At 46.2% G+C, this 13,581-nt stretch overlaps 1 protein-coding gene across 5 annotated transcripts in view; it reads right to left on the reverse strand.

Annotated features, from left to right (window-relative positions):
• Window positions 1-13,581, reverse strand: part of LOC141074005 (oocyte zinc finger protein XlCOF8.4-like) — an 84,591-nt gene that overhangs the window by 34,292 nt on the left and 36,718 nt on the right. For 2 of the 5 annotated variants that reach the window (XM_073561538.1, XM_073561527.1), the window contains 2 exons: window positions 7,400-7,502; window positions 7,095-7,138 (listed from right to left, as the gene is read on the reverse strand). The exons of 2 other annotated variants lie outside the window; for them this stretch is intronic. The gene's annotated coding sequence lies outside the window, so the exon portion shown is untranslated. The remainder of the gene's footprint in view (window positions 1-7,094; window positions 7,139-7,399; window positions 7,503-13,581) is intronic. One more of the 5 variants, XM_073561533.1, reaches the window with a different exon arrangement.

A 13,581-nucleotide genomic window follows, 5' to 3' on the forward strand; every position in this document is an offset into this window, starting at 1 on the left:
AATTGTGTGGGCACTGGAATTCCCCAGTACACTACAGACTGCTGCAAGAGTCACAACAAAAACCCAAAGCTGTACCAATGCAAGTATGAAACCTAATGTCTGGCTGAATTTTGAATACATTTCTATGTACTTTTATGTCTCTTTTTTATTGCAGCATGTCTTCATCTGGTGAAGAATATGTCCCCGGGACAGGGCAAGAGGCACAAGAAGTGAGTACCATGCTTTCCTATGGATTGGTAAAAATATACACATGTGGCTAATTTTTTTTGTTTAATTTTCAGACCTCATGCTCCACCACACCACCACCACCGGAGGAACGGCAGGAGCAGCAAGGCCCAGTGCGGGCGGGAATACGGAATGTAAGTACAGACGGCCTGATTTTTTTTTTTTTTTTCATGGTCATTACTTTTTTATGCCTTTTTTTCATCTTCATTTGTTTAATTTTGTTCTGTATTTTTTTCAAATTTTTAGTTTGGGTTAATTCCTCTGCTGGCTTTTTATTTTTTTTTAAAGTTGATTTCTATGCTTGGTTATTTTTTTTTTTTTTTTTGGAACTGTATTGAAATAATTTTATCTGTTTTTTTTATGTTTTTTGGTAATTTTTTATTAGTATTTTTTGGTACGGTTTTTTTATGTTAATTTCTATGCTGGTTTGTTTTCTATTTTTTTTGGTAATCATTTCTTAATGTATTTTTTTAACATTTTGATGCTGGTTTTTTTTCTGTGTTTTTTATTCATGCTTTTTTTGCTTATATTTTCATTAAAAAAAAATTTTTCTTCATGGCTGGTTTATTTTCTATATTTTTCACTTTAAAATGGTCTTTCTTTTCTAGGCTCCATAACGGGAGGAGGACCTCGCCCTGGACAATGACGAGCTCATCCGTCTAGTCCAGGAGCGAGTCCCGCTGTGGGACACCCGTCACCAACTGCACTCGGACAACGTGGTGATCCGGCGGCTCTAGAACGAGGTGGCCGCGCGCTGATGGATGGCTGGGACAACGCCTCTCCCCGGGTCCGCAAGGATTTTCGTAAGTATATAAATGCAGTGTGATGCAGCAGTGATCTTGGCCGGGATCACCCAACTGTGTGTGATGCTAGTAACTCCATGGAGTTTCTAGCATCACACACAGTTGGGTGATCACGGCCTCCAGTGCATAGTCTTTTTTTTTTTACCCACAGTGCACAGTGAACAAAGTCAGAACCCGTTGGCGCTCAATGAAGGACCGCTTCAACAGGGGTATCCGTCAGGAGAAGCAGGTTCGCAGTGGTGCTGCGGCAAGGACCGGCACGAAATACAGATATCATCGTGCCTTGGCATTTTTAAGACTGGTCCTTGCCTCCCGAACGTAAGTATTTTCTAGTTGTACTGTGTTTTATTCTGTGCTTTTCTATTCCACAGGAGTTAGCGATTGTTAATTTATGGTAGTAATTTCTTTCTTTTCACAGCACCTGGAGCATCACCCTGCAACCTGGGCCCGAAGCGGTCCTTCATTAAGCTGCCCCGGACCCGTCCCAGCCATCCATCAGCGAGGAAGCACCTTGCAGGTCTGCACCACAGTCATGTGGAAACCAGGAAGCTGGTCGCTCAGGTGTTCCCCTGTCCCAGGTCTCTGCCACTGGTTTTGCGGGCACTTCCCGCCAGCAGCGGCAGAGGACCTCGGACAGGACTGTCACGCCCGAGTTCGTTGAATTGAGCTCGGTCTTTCAGAGTAGCCTCAAGGCACTCTCCGATAGACTTGAGAGTGGTTTCCTCCTTTTGGACCAACGCTACGTCTATCGAGGGTCCTCTTGAGCGCCTGGAAGTCGACCTCGCCAGACCAGCGCATCATTTCTATACACAAATAGCTCGGGACACGGCGGAACACCTTACTCCTGAACTCCAGTTGACTGTCATGCAGGCCTGCAACAATGCTTTTATGCAGGCTATGCAGCAGAGTAGGTATATGCAGCAGTCAGCGGTGGCATTTCCACCAGTGCCACCGCTGACTCGATTCACAGCATTACCTACTTCTGCTGCATATCACTGCACGGCCACCACACTTCCAAGCCACGCCGGACACCAATATACCACCCCAAGTCCGAGTGCAACTGGACACTTCCCCGCCAACACCATGCCAAGCGCTGCTTCTGCCTGGCCCACCACTGCTGCCGCCACCACCACCACCGGATGGCCCGTCGTCACCACCCCTGCCTGGAGCGCCACCACCACCACCACCCGGAGCACCACCCCTGACTGGGGCAACACCGCTGCCACCACCACCGGAGGACCACCCCGGTATGGACTGCCACCGCCAACACGCCTGCATGGACCGCCACCACCACCACCTCTGAGCAGCATCAGCTGGGGGACCCGCATTCACTATTTACGGCCCCTGCCAGGACATCCACCACCACCACCAGCATGCCACAGCAGCTACAGGATCCTGGCAGGCGGTCCACAAGCTCCAGGCGGTCCCCCAGCACCAGCTGGTCCACGGCCTCCAGGCGGTCCACAGGCTCAAGGCGGTCCCCGGGGTCGAGCCAGTCCTCAGGCTCCAGGCAGGACAGCAGCACGCCGACGGGCCACCATCATAAAAAAAAAAAAAAAAAAAAAAAAAAAAAAAAAAAAGGGAGGAGGACTCTAACCCTCCCTACTCCCTCACCTCCCACTTCCCAACTTTCCTTGCCTCCGCTGCCTTCCCCCACTTCTTTGGTTCCTCCTTCCCCTAGAACCCCTTCCTCCACCCTAAGCCGTTCCTCATCCCTCCACACCCCCCAGTTTCCACCAACTGACCCCAAGTAAATTTATTTATTTTTTTTTTTTTTTTTTAAATCTTAAATTCTTTTATTTAAATAAAGTTTAACGTTTGATTTGAAAATAATGTTTGGTTATTGTGTCTTTCGCCGCCTGCACACACTGCGCCGTACGCTTTGTGTTTTTGACACCTCACAGCTCCAGTACTGACACGTTTCTTGTGTCAGTCCTGGAGCAATGTGATGTCAAAAACACAAATATATGACTTGTATTTTCATCCACCAGGCTCTTCAGTCTGCTAATATTGGTCAGACTGATGGTGGAGGGTGCAAGGCATATCTATTCTCACCTTGCCAGGTGTCATAAAGAGTGAATTGAGGATGGTGTGTTTTGCCCATCCTCATTTCACTCTTCGTGACACAAGGCCAGAGGATTCTAGATACCTTGTCATGAACCACATCATCTATACAGTCTGTGGCAAATAGACTGAATAGATGATGGAGAAATTACAGGCCATATCTACAAATACCCTGGCCTGGTGTCATAACTATTTAGCACACCTGGCCAGGTGAGTATACCTATGAGTTGTAATCTGCAGCGTCGCTTCAGTCTTCATTATCTATTGCACACAGACTGTAGAGATGCTGGAGGTTAACTCCTATGTGTATTCACCTGGCCAGGTGTCCAAAATTTCTGAAGTCAGGATGCGTTTTTTGGGGGGCATCATCAATTCATCATGACACCAGGCCAGGGGATTGTAAAAGTTGTATAAACCTTTATCATCTCTCCAGTCTGCGTTCGACAGTGGAGATGCTAAAACTAATATTTTTAATCACATGGTCAGTTATCAGACAGAGTGAAGGATGTTACTGCATCCCAAAATCAATATACTTAGGCCAGGTGATATATTAGTTGTATTATCTACACCTTCTCGGCAATATGCCTTATGAACACGGACTGGAGAAATGAGGAAGGTCATACAACTTTTATATGTAGGGTCACCTGGTCAGGAGTCCTAGTAAAGTCAGGAAGCACAGCATCCTGATTTCACTGGACACCTGGGCAGGCGAGTAGTGCAGTGTATTAAGACACAGTACACTGGGTACAGGTATAAAAAAAACGCCATTTTATTATTAACAAACAAAGCTATTACACCGTTTGATCCTGCCATGCTACATGACCCACATCGGATAAGAAGTAGTCCGCAAATTGGTCCCTCATTTGGGCAACTTCGACTGATGACCGAAGAGGATGCTGAGTAAAATCTGGCAAAGGGTTGGCAGCAGGTTCATCCATGTCAAAGTTCGGCCGCTCCTTTGCCATAACAAAATTGTGCAGAACCACGCACGCCTTCACCACCTCATCCACTGTTTCAAGTTTGAGATTGATGGCGGTGCTGAGAATTCGCCATCTGGACACTAGAATGCCAAAGGCGCACTCTACAGTCCTGCGTGCCCTCGTAAGCCTGTAGTTGAATACTTTCTTGGAGTGGTCCAAGTCACGGCTGGAGTACGGATTGAGCAGGTTTTGGCACATCTGAAATGCCTCATCCCCAACCACTACAAATGGCAGTGGTGGAGCTTGGGTTTGGGGAAGAGGCCGTGCCAGTGGAAAATTGAACTGGTTGCCGTACAACCTCCGGCCCATATCAGAGTTTTTAAAAGTTTGGGAATCGTTGCCCCGTCCGAATGCCCCTATGTCCACCGCCACAAACCGGCAGTCTGCATCCGCAATGGCCATGAGTACTGTAGAAAAGTACTTGTTGTACTCAGAGCCACTTCTTGCAGGTTTTGTGATGCGGATGTGCTTCCCGTCCACCGCTCCTAGGCAGTTTGGGAAATTGCAGACTGCCCAGAATTTGTCCGCTATTTGAAGCCACTTTTCGGCGGTGGGCAAAGGCAGAAACTCCGGACACAGAACATCCCACAGAGCCCTGCAGGTGTCGGCAACAATCCCGGATAAAGTGGAGATTCCAAGCAGGTACTGGAAATGCAGGGATGAAAGACTCTCTCCAGTTGCCAGGAACCTGCAAAACATAAAAAGAAAAACAATTTATATTTCTGTCTAGGGTATTAATAAAAACACTGAAAATAAAAAAGTACATGGCATAACTATTTTGCATGGTTTTATAATACAACATAGCAGAAAAACATTTTATAAAGGCTTGTGGTTAGTACATGACAGAAGAAAAACCATTATGCAAAAACGCAATTTCCCAAAAATAATGTTAAAATTCATTACCAAAAAACACAGAATTTTTTAGCCAAAAAAAAAAAATTTGAAAAAAAAAAAAAAAAAAAATTATGCAAACATAAAAACATTACATACCGTAAGGTGACGAGGAGCCTTTCTTCGGGAGGAATGGCACGCCGGAGCCGAGTGTCCTGTCTGCGGATGATTCCTTCAACCATACCAAGCAAGTCCAGGAAGCTTTGCTGGGACATCCGGGTATAGTCTGCAAATTTCTCCTGGTTTTCCTGGAGCTCGCTGTACAGCGTGTGATACGCTCCACGGCTTTCCCGGTGTTCAATTATTGGATGCCTCCAAAACCGACGCCGCTGCCGTCTATGCTGTCTCTACCTCTCCCTTTGTTGCTGGCAAGAAAAGGCATACGCCTGAGACAGCGCAATGTTAAGATCCAACTTGAATCGGAAATTATCCAGACGCAGGTCCATCTTGACACCGGAAACAGCAGCAAAATCTGAGGAATTCATATAACAGGGTCTATATAAAACATTCCAATAACACACGCCCACTGGTGTCCCATTGGTGTACTCTGTTTCTATTGTTTTTAAAGGAATGTGAACTGTCACACCTAGAAACGCATGCGCCAAAAAAACGCAAACGCATGCAAAAATGCATGCAAAACGCAAGAAACGCTGCGTTTTTTTGACGCATCAGCGTACGCATGAAGCTTAAAAAATGCGCGTTTGTATTGCGTTTGCATGAGTTTTTCGTTGCGTTTATGCGCACTATGCGCCGCGCAAAAAAAGGCTAATGTGAAACTAGCCTTAGTTACCAGCGCGCTGATGCAGGGAGCTGGTAACCAAGGTACACATCGGTTTTCTAAGTGACGCGCGCTGCTTAGAAACCTGATGTGTACCTTAGTTACCAGCTCCCTGCATCAGCGCGCTGGTACCTAACGTACACAGCGACGCCACGCGCTCGGCGTCGCTGGTGCTGATCGCTGGTGAAGCTGCCTGTTTGACAGCTCACCAACGATCATGTAGCAACACACCAGCGATCCTGACAAGTTGATATCGTTGTCGGGATCGCTGGTGAGTCGCTATGTGTGAAGGGGCCCTTAGGCTCAAGCCCCATCACCTGCACCTTCAGACTCTGGTGTATCCAGATATCTGCATCCCAGGTCAGTTCCCTCTGGCCAGTTTACACACAAAAAATGGCACCTACAAACGCTGCAGAATCTCTAAGCAAGGTAAACATTCACAACAGGGGGCAGCTGTCCATGAGCCAAGGGTCACAGCTCTGACACATTCCCTATCAGATCTTTCCCTAACAGAGAGAGAGGAGTGGGATAAGAGAGAACATATTCGTTTTCTTCCCACACATCGCAGGACATGGAGATGTTCAAGAGACTAGAAGAGAAACAAGCAAGAGAGGCACTCTCTATACACCAGAGACTTAAAGAGAGTCTGTCACCCCATTTTTTGACTATCAGCTGCCGGCACCACCATCAGGGGCTTATCTACAGCATTCTGTAATGCTGTAGATAAGCCCCCGATGTAACCTGAAAGATAAGAAAAACGAGTTAGATTATACTCACCCAGGGGCGGTCCGGTTCGGGTCCGGAGGGTGTCGTGGTCCAGTCCGGTGCCTCTCATCTTCTAGCGGTGACGTCCTCTTATTTGCGTCCCGTCGTTGCTCCAATGCAGGCGTACTTTAACTGCCCTTTTGAGGCGCCGGACCTCTCTGACCTGGCCCGGCGCTTGCGTACTGCAGTACTCTGCTCTGCCCTCAACATGGCAGAGCAGTGCGCCGGAGGCAAAGAAAAGGATGTTATCGATGCAAGATGGGAGGCACCGGACCGCGACACCCTCCGGACGCGAACCGGACCCAGACCGCCCCCAGGTGAGTATAATCTAACTCGTTTTTCTTCTCTTTAAGGTTATATCGGGGGCTTATCTACAGCATTACAGAATGCTGTAGATAAGCCCCTGATGGTGGTGCCGGCAGCTGATAGTCAAAAAATGGGGTGACAGATTCCCTTTAATGAACACCACATTGTTATATCTGAGCATACATCACAAAATCTCAGACATACTCAACCATCTTGAGGACATAGAAAACCATCATAGGAGGATCAACCTTCGCATACGTGGCTTATCCGAGGATATCTCACCTCAAGATCTGGCGAAAACTCGGCCGAGACTCACCAATGCAAGTCTATGGGTGCGAGAAAAAAAAGGATTACACATGGACCATAAGTGTGACTTTCAAGAAATACGCCCCGGTGTCCTTTAGAACAGTGGTCCCCAACCTTTTTTGCACCAGGGACCGGCTTCAAGCAAGACCATTCTTCCATGGCCCGGCAGGGCGGGGATGGAGGTGTGACAGGAGCGGGGCTTTGGTCATAAGGGGGCAGGGCTATGGACGCGGTTGTAGTTTATCATTTAATTATAACATTTATAATGTGACTCAACTCACCATAGGTTTTGAATGAGTGGGAGCACCTGGCTTGTTTCTCTGTTTCAGTGGGAGCACCGGGCTACTTCTACTGATGACCGTCACTGCTAATGATGATTGGAACCTACAAGGATATGGAGCATTGAGCACTTAAGAAAAATTGTACTGGAGTACTGTACATGCTGATTATTTTCTAATCAGAAAATGTATGAGTCGTTCCCCCCGTCCTGTCCAGCTCTGTGTGGCTCCCCCTGTTGTATGCATGGCTCCCCTGTCCCATCCTTGAATACATGGCTCTGCTCCCATCCTGTATACATGGCTCCCCTCCCATTCTCCCTCCCTTGTATATATGGCTCCGCTCCCACTCTCCCTCCCTTGTATATATGGCTCCGCTCCCACTCTCCCTCCCTTGTATATATGGCTCCGCTCCCACTCTCCCTCCCTTGTATATATGGCTCCGCTCCCACTCTCCCTCCCTTGTATATATGGCTCCGCTCCCACTCTCCCTCCCCTGTATATATGGCTCCGCTCCCACTCTCCCTCCCCTGTATATATGGCTCCGCTCCCACTCTCCCTCCCCTGTATATATGGCTCCGCTCCCACTCTCCCTCCCCTGTATATATGGCTCCGCTCCCACTCTCCCTCCCCTGTATATATGGCTCCGCTCCCACTCTCCCTCCCCTGTATATATGGCTCCGCTCCCACTCTCCCTCCCCTGTATATATGGCTCCGCTCCCACTCTCCCTCCCCTGTATATATGGCTCCGCTCCCACTCTCCCTCCCCTGTATATATGGCTCCGCTCCCACTCTCCCTCCCCTGTATATATGGCTCCGCTCCCACTCTCCCTCCCCTGTATATATGGCTCCGCTCCCACTCTCCCTCCCCTGTATATATATCTCCGCTCCCACTCTCCCTCCCTTGTATATATGGCTCCACTCCCACTCTCCCTCATAAATATATATGGCTCAGCTCCCACTCTCCCTCCCTTGTATATATGGCTCCGCTCGGCTCCCCCATCCTCCCGCATCATACTTACCCTCACATCGCTGACCTTCCTTCCCATCGCTGAACTTCCCTCCCTGCATCTCCTGTGCGGAGCGATCACGTGCTACCGCTCATTAAGGTCTATGAATATTGATGCCACGCCTATGGGAGATGAGTGGCGTCCATATTCATGACCTTAAATGAGCGGTACACTTGACCGCTCAGCGCTGGATGAAGCCGCCGCGCTGACAGGGACCGCTAGGTGAGTGTCAGCTGCTGCACCGCCGCCGGCTCCCCTTGTGTCTGCGGACCGGCAAGGGCACTGCAACGGCCCGGTGCTGGGCCGCGGACCAGTGGTTGGGGACCCCTGCTTTAGAAAAGCTGGCAATTCAGGTCCCTATACTGTAAAATCACACTTCCTCAACAGGGGGCATGTGTTGAGAAAGCCTATAAGGCGAAACAGCGCTGTCAAGATAGCTGAGGGCCTCTACAACGAGACTAAAGGGGGCTTTACACATAGCGATATCGCTAGCAATATCGCTAAAGCGTCACCAATTTTGTAGCGCAGCAGCGATATCGCTATGTGTGATATTTACCTCCGACCGGCTCCCCTGCTGCCTGTCGTTGATCGCGCAGCTCCATTTCTCGTCGGGCGCTTCCTGCTGGCGCCGACGAACGACGCGTGGACGCTGGCGGGAGGACGTCAGGATCGCCGCTTCTGAAAGGTAAGTAACGACGGCTGCTGCGTCGCTACGAGATCTGCCTGTGTGGCAGCTCACTAGCGACCATTTAGCGATGCACCAGCGATCCTGACCGGGTCATATCGTGGTCGGGATCGCTGGTGCATCGCTAAATGTAAAGGGGCCTTAACACTTATGTAAGTAAATGAAGGTTTTGGGATATGGGCAATAGCAAACAGTGTAGCACTTATAGCACTTTTTACACTAGGCACTTTACATTCAGTGAATAGTATGTTATGATAACATCATTAATTGGCTATTCTGACAGTAATTTGTTGCATGGGGCACTTTATTAAGTATTGTCTACTTAGTACCAGTTTACATTCTGAATGCAGTGTTTTATAAACCATGTGTGTCCCATTCCTTATAGTCCCTGGTTTTTGTTTTACCCCCCAGCAATTATGTGAAATTCCCTTGTTTCAATTTCATGTGTTTATGTTAAATAAATTATTGAATTTTACTAGTATATTGATTTGCCTTTGCCTCTTTCTCCTCTGTGATATACATAGTGGATATGGTGAATGTAAAAATCACACTGACAGGTTAATAAAGAATAGATAGAATATATGTATACACATAGTCTGACGTCATTGAGGCTGTGTAGAGCCCCCGGCCTGACCTGAGGTGAACTCAGGAGCGTGGGAAAATGTTTTGAAAATATTTTAATGAAATAATGTCACCTTTCAATTGCAAAGTGACATTAACCCCTTATTAACCCTTACGTCACCGCTAAAGGCAGTGGGAATAGAGCCAAGTGCCAGGAAAGGGGCATCTTCCATACTGATGTCTCACAGATTCTTAGATGCGAAAAAAAAAAATTGCATCCTCGCATTGCACACGGATGACATATGGATCACTGTTCATGAAACATTTGTGTGATTCTCGACCATGAATATTGGACCGATTTTTTATACGTCGTGTGTGACTCCGGCCCACCAGTGATTCTGGCGGAGTTTCGGCGATTCGCTCTACTCACTAACTTTAAGGTAAATATCTCTAAGTCAGAGATCCTTAACTTGGAACAATCTGGAAACCAAGGCCTCACACATCAGCTCCATGTTTCCCTTTAAATGAAGAAAGGACCCTATCAAATATTTAGGTAATACAATTCCAGTAGATACCTCACCGATCTACCCACTTAATTTTGTGCCGCAATTCCGAAACCTGGAGGAAGATCTGTAACAATGGTCCAGGCTCTCTGTCTCCTGGTTTGGCTGAATTAACATTCTGAAGATGGACAATTTACCTAGAATTCTTTATCTGTTCCAGACTATTCCTTATAAGTTACCCAAAGTCTTTTTTGGAAGATTAAACCAATTTCTTCTAAATTTATTTGGGGGGCATCTAAACCTAGATTATCATACATGGTTTTGACAAGACCTAAAACCTCGGGGGGCACGGGAGTCCCGGATTTTGTGGCATGCCAATGAGCATCAATATTAACCCCTTAATGAGCGGAGATTTTTTCGATATTTCGTTTTTCGCTCCCCTTCTTTTCAGAGCCATAACTTTATTTTTCCGTAAATATGGCCATGCGAGGGCTTATTTTATGCGGGACGAGTCGTACTTTTGAACAACACCATTGGTTTTACCATGTCGTGTACTCGAAAACTAGCAAAAAAAAAAATTCCAAGTGCCGTGAAATTGAAAAAAAAAAAGTGCAATCCCACACTTGTTTTTTGTTTGGCTTTTTTTTTTGCTAGGTTCACTAAATGCTAAAACTGACCTGCCATTATGATTCTCCAGGTCATTACGAGTTCATAGACACCAAACATGTCTAGGTTCTCTTTTATCTGAGTGGGGGAAAAAAAAAATTCCAAAGGTTGCTAAAAAAAAAAAAAAAAAAAAAAAAAGTGCAATTTTCCAAGACCCATAGCGTTTCCATTTTTCGTGATCTCGGGTCGGGTGGGAGCTTATTTTTTGCGTGCCGCACTGACGATTTTAATGATACCACTTTTGTGTAGATACGTTCTTTTGATTGCCTGTTATTGCAATGTTGCTCAGATCGCCTATATGTAGCAGAAATACAGCATTTCTATGAGCGCCAACCACAGGGTGGCGCTCATAGCAATCTGCTGGCAACAACCATAGAGGTCTCTATGAGACCTCTCTGGTTGTCACGGCAAAGCGACGATGACCCCTGATCATGTGACGGGGGTCGGTAATGCGCTAATTTCCGGCCTGGCGCCGGAAGAGCTAGTTAAATGCCCGCTGTCAGATGCTAAAGATGACCTTCCTCCCTAAACTGCTATTATTTTGAGATCTTGCCAGTTAGAGTTCCCATGAGTGAACATATGTCTTTTCACGCAGCAGAAACTATGGCTGGCGCCAATCTACCCAAATTCCCTATTATGGTTGAATAGGACTGCAACAATTCCAGAACCCCTTTAGGGTCCTATTAGATTCCTCATGTATGAAGAAGTTTGGCTTGGCTTCCCCAAATTCGCCTACAATTTCTTTTACATTTCAACCTCTGCTACCAAGCAGCCTAGAGCATGCAATGGTCCACCCTTGGTCATCTGCGGGCCTGTTTAGATTTGCGGATGTGGTAGACGGGGAATACACATGAGCTTCTCTCATTTGAGGACGTCAAATCTAAATTATCAATATTTACAGTTTAAGCACTTTGCCTTTTCCCTCTTAGGCTTGACGAGATTCTCCCTGCCGGCAGATTTGAGAGGATCTGCAGGAGAGGGACGTCAACTAGAGGTTTAATTTCAGAATTCTATAGAATTCTCTGTGTGTGTCCCCCCCCCCCCCCCCAGACCCCAAGATGGTCATCAACCAAAACATCCCTACATGTGCAGATGGGAATCAGCCCTGGGAAAAGAAATCTTGCCTCAAAACTGGCGCATCATTTGGGAAAAGGCGGCCAAGTCATCCATGTGTACCCTTTATAAAGAGAACCAATATAAGATATTAATGTTTTGGTACCACATTCCTGATTTTCTGCAATTCAGGGTGCCGATCTGAGTCATCCTCGTTGAGATGCTGCAGCAGCTGGATTTTGTAAGGGTGTCATTTGTGAGTAGCTAATATCTGCCGAAGGAATGTTCGACTGATGCCAGATCTGCGCGCTGAATTTGCAGAATGGGCAAAAAAAAATTGAAACTGGACCCTCAGGTTACACAGAACATTATGTTCAGTCATGAGGCAAACTTTTTTGGGGGGGCCATTTATATGAATACACCTAAATGGGAATGGTGACAGTTTCCTTGCGCAGGGTGTCTTGCATTGAAATCTCTTGCAATGACCCGGGTACTGCATTCACCAGACATCAACACAATTTCTATCCGCTCCTCACGTGTTAAAATCTGCGACATGTCAATGGCTGTAAACAAAGAGAAACTTATAAATAACTCATGAAAGAATAAAGTTACGCTAAAACAAAGCACATGATTGTTTTTCTTGTGAAACTCTCAATAAGTTTGATGTGTCACATGACCCTCTTCCCATTGGAAAAAATAAAGTTGGATCCAAAATGGCCAACTTCAAAATGGTAGCCATGGTCACCACCCATCTTGAAAAGTTTTCCTCCTCCCATATACTAATGTTCCACAAACAGGAAGTTGATATCACCAACCATTCCCATTTTATTTAGGTATATCCATATACATGGCCCACCCTGTATAGAGACGTCCCTATGGGTGTAGTGCGCATAATCACTATAATGCAAACATTTTGGGATTTCTTCAAATCTTATCCTAGTCATGGTCATATGAAATACTGGTGTGCTGTAGAGTAGATCAGCAATCCAGTATTGCCAAAGATATGGTTTTCTGACTATGCCTATATGCAGCATAATGCCGCAAAATGTCGATTTCCGCTGCATTTACAGGGGTCCATCTAAAGTACAACAAAGTGGCATTTTGTGGCATCCTTGGGATATTTAAAGTTTTGGAAATAATTTTTTATCCAAATCCAGCTTTAACCCCTTCACCCCCAAGGGTGGTTTGCACGTTCATGACCGGGCCAATTTTTACAATTCTGACCACTGTAACTTTATGAGGTCATAACTCTGGAACGCTTCCATGGATCCCGGTGATTCTGACATTGTTTTCTCGTGACATATTGTACTTCATGTTAGTGGAAAAATTTCATTCAAATAACTTGCGTTTGTGAGAAAAACGGAAATTTGGCAAAAATTTCGCAATTTTCCAACTTTGAATTTTTATACGGCACACAAAAAACTTTATAACTAACATTTCCCACATGTTTACTTTACATCAGCACAATTTTGGAACCAAAATTTTTTTTTGTTAGGAAGTTATAAGGGTTAAAAGTTGACCAGCGATTTCGCATTTTTTACAACACCATTTTATTTTTAGGACCACATCACATTTGAAGCCACTTTGAGGGGTCTATATGATAGAAAATACCCAAAAGTGACACCATTCTAAAAACTGCACCCCTTAAGGTGCTCAAAACCACATTCAAGAAGTTTATTAACCCTTTAGGTGCGTCACAGGAATTTTTTT

This window comes from Dendrobates tinctorius, unplaced genomic scaffold (genome assembly GCF_039654945.1).
Source record: "Dendrobates tinctorius isolate UK_male_01 unplaced genomic scaffold, ASM3965494v1 ptg000014l, whole genome shotgun sequence".
Lineage (NCBI taxonomy): Eukaryota > Metazoa > Chordata > Amphibia > Anura > Dendrobatidae > Dendrobates > Dendrobates tinctorius.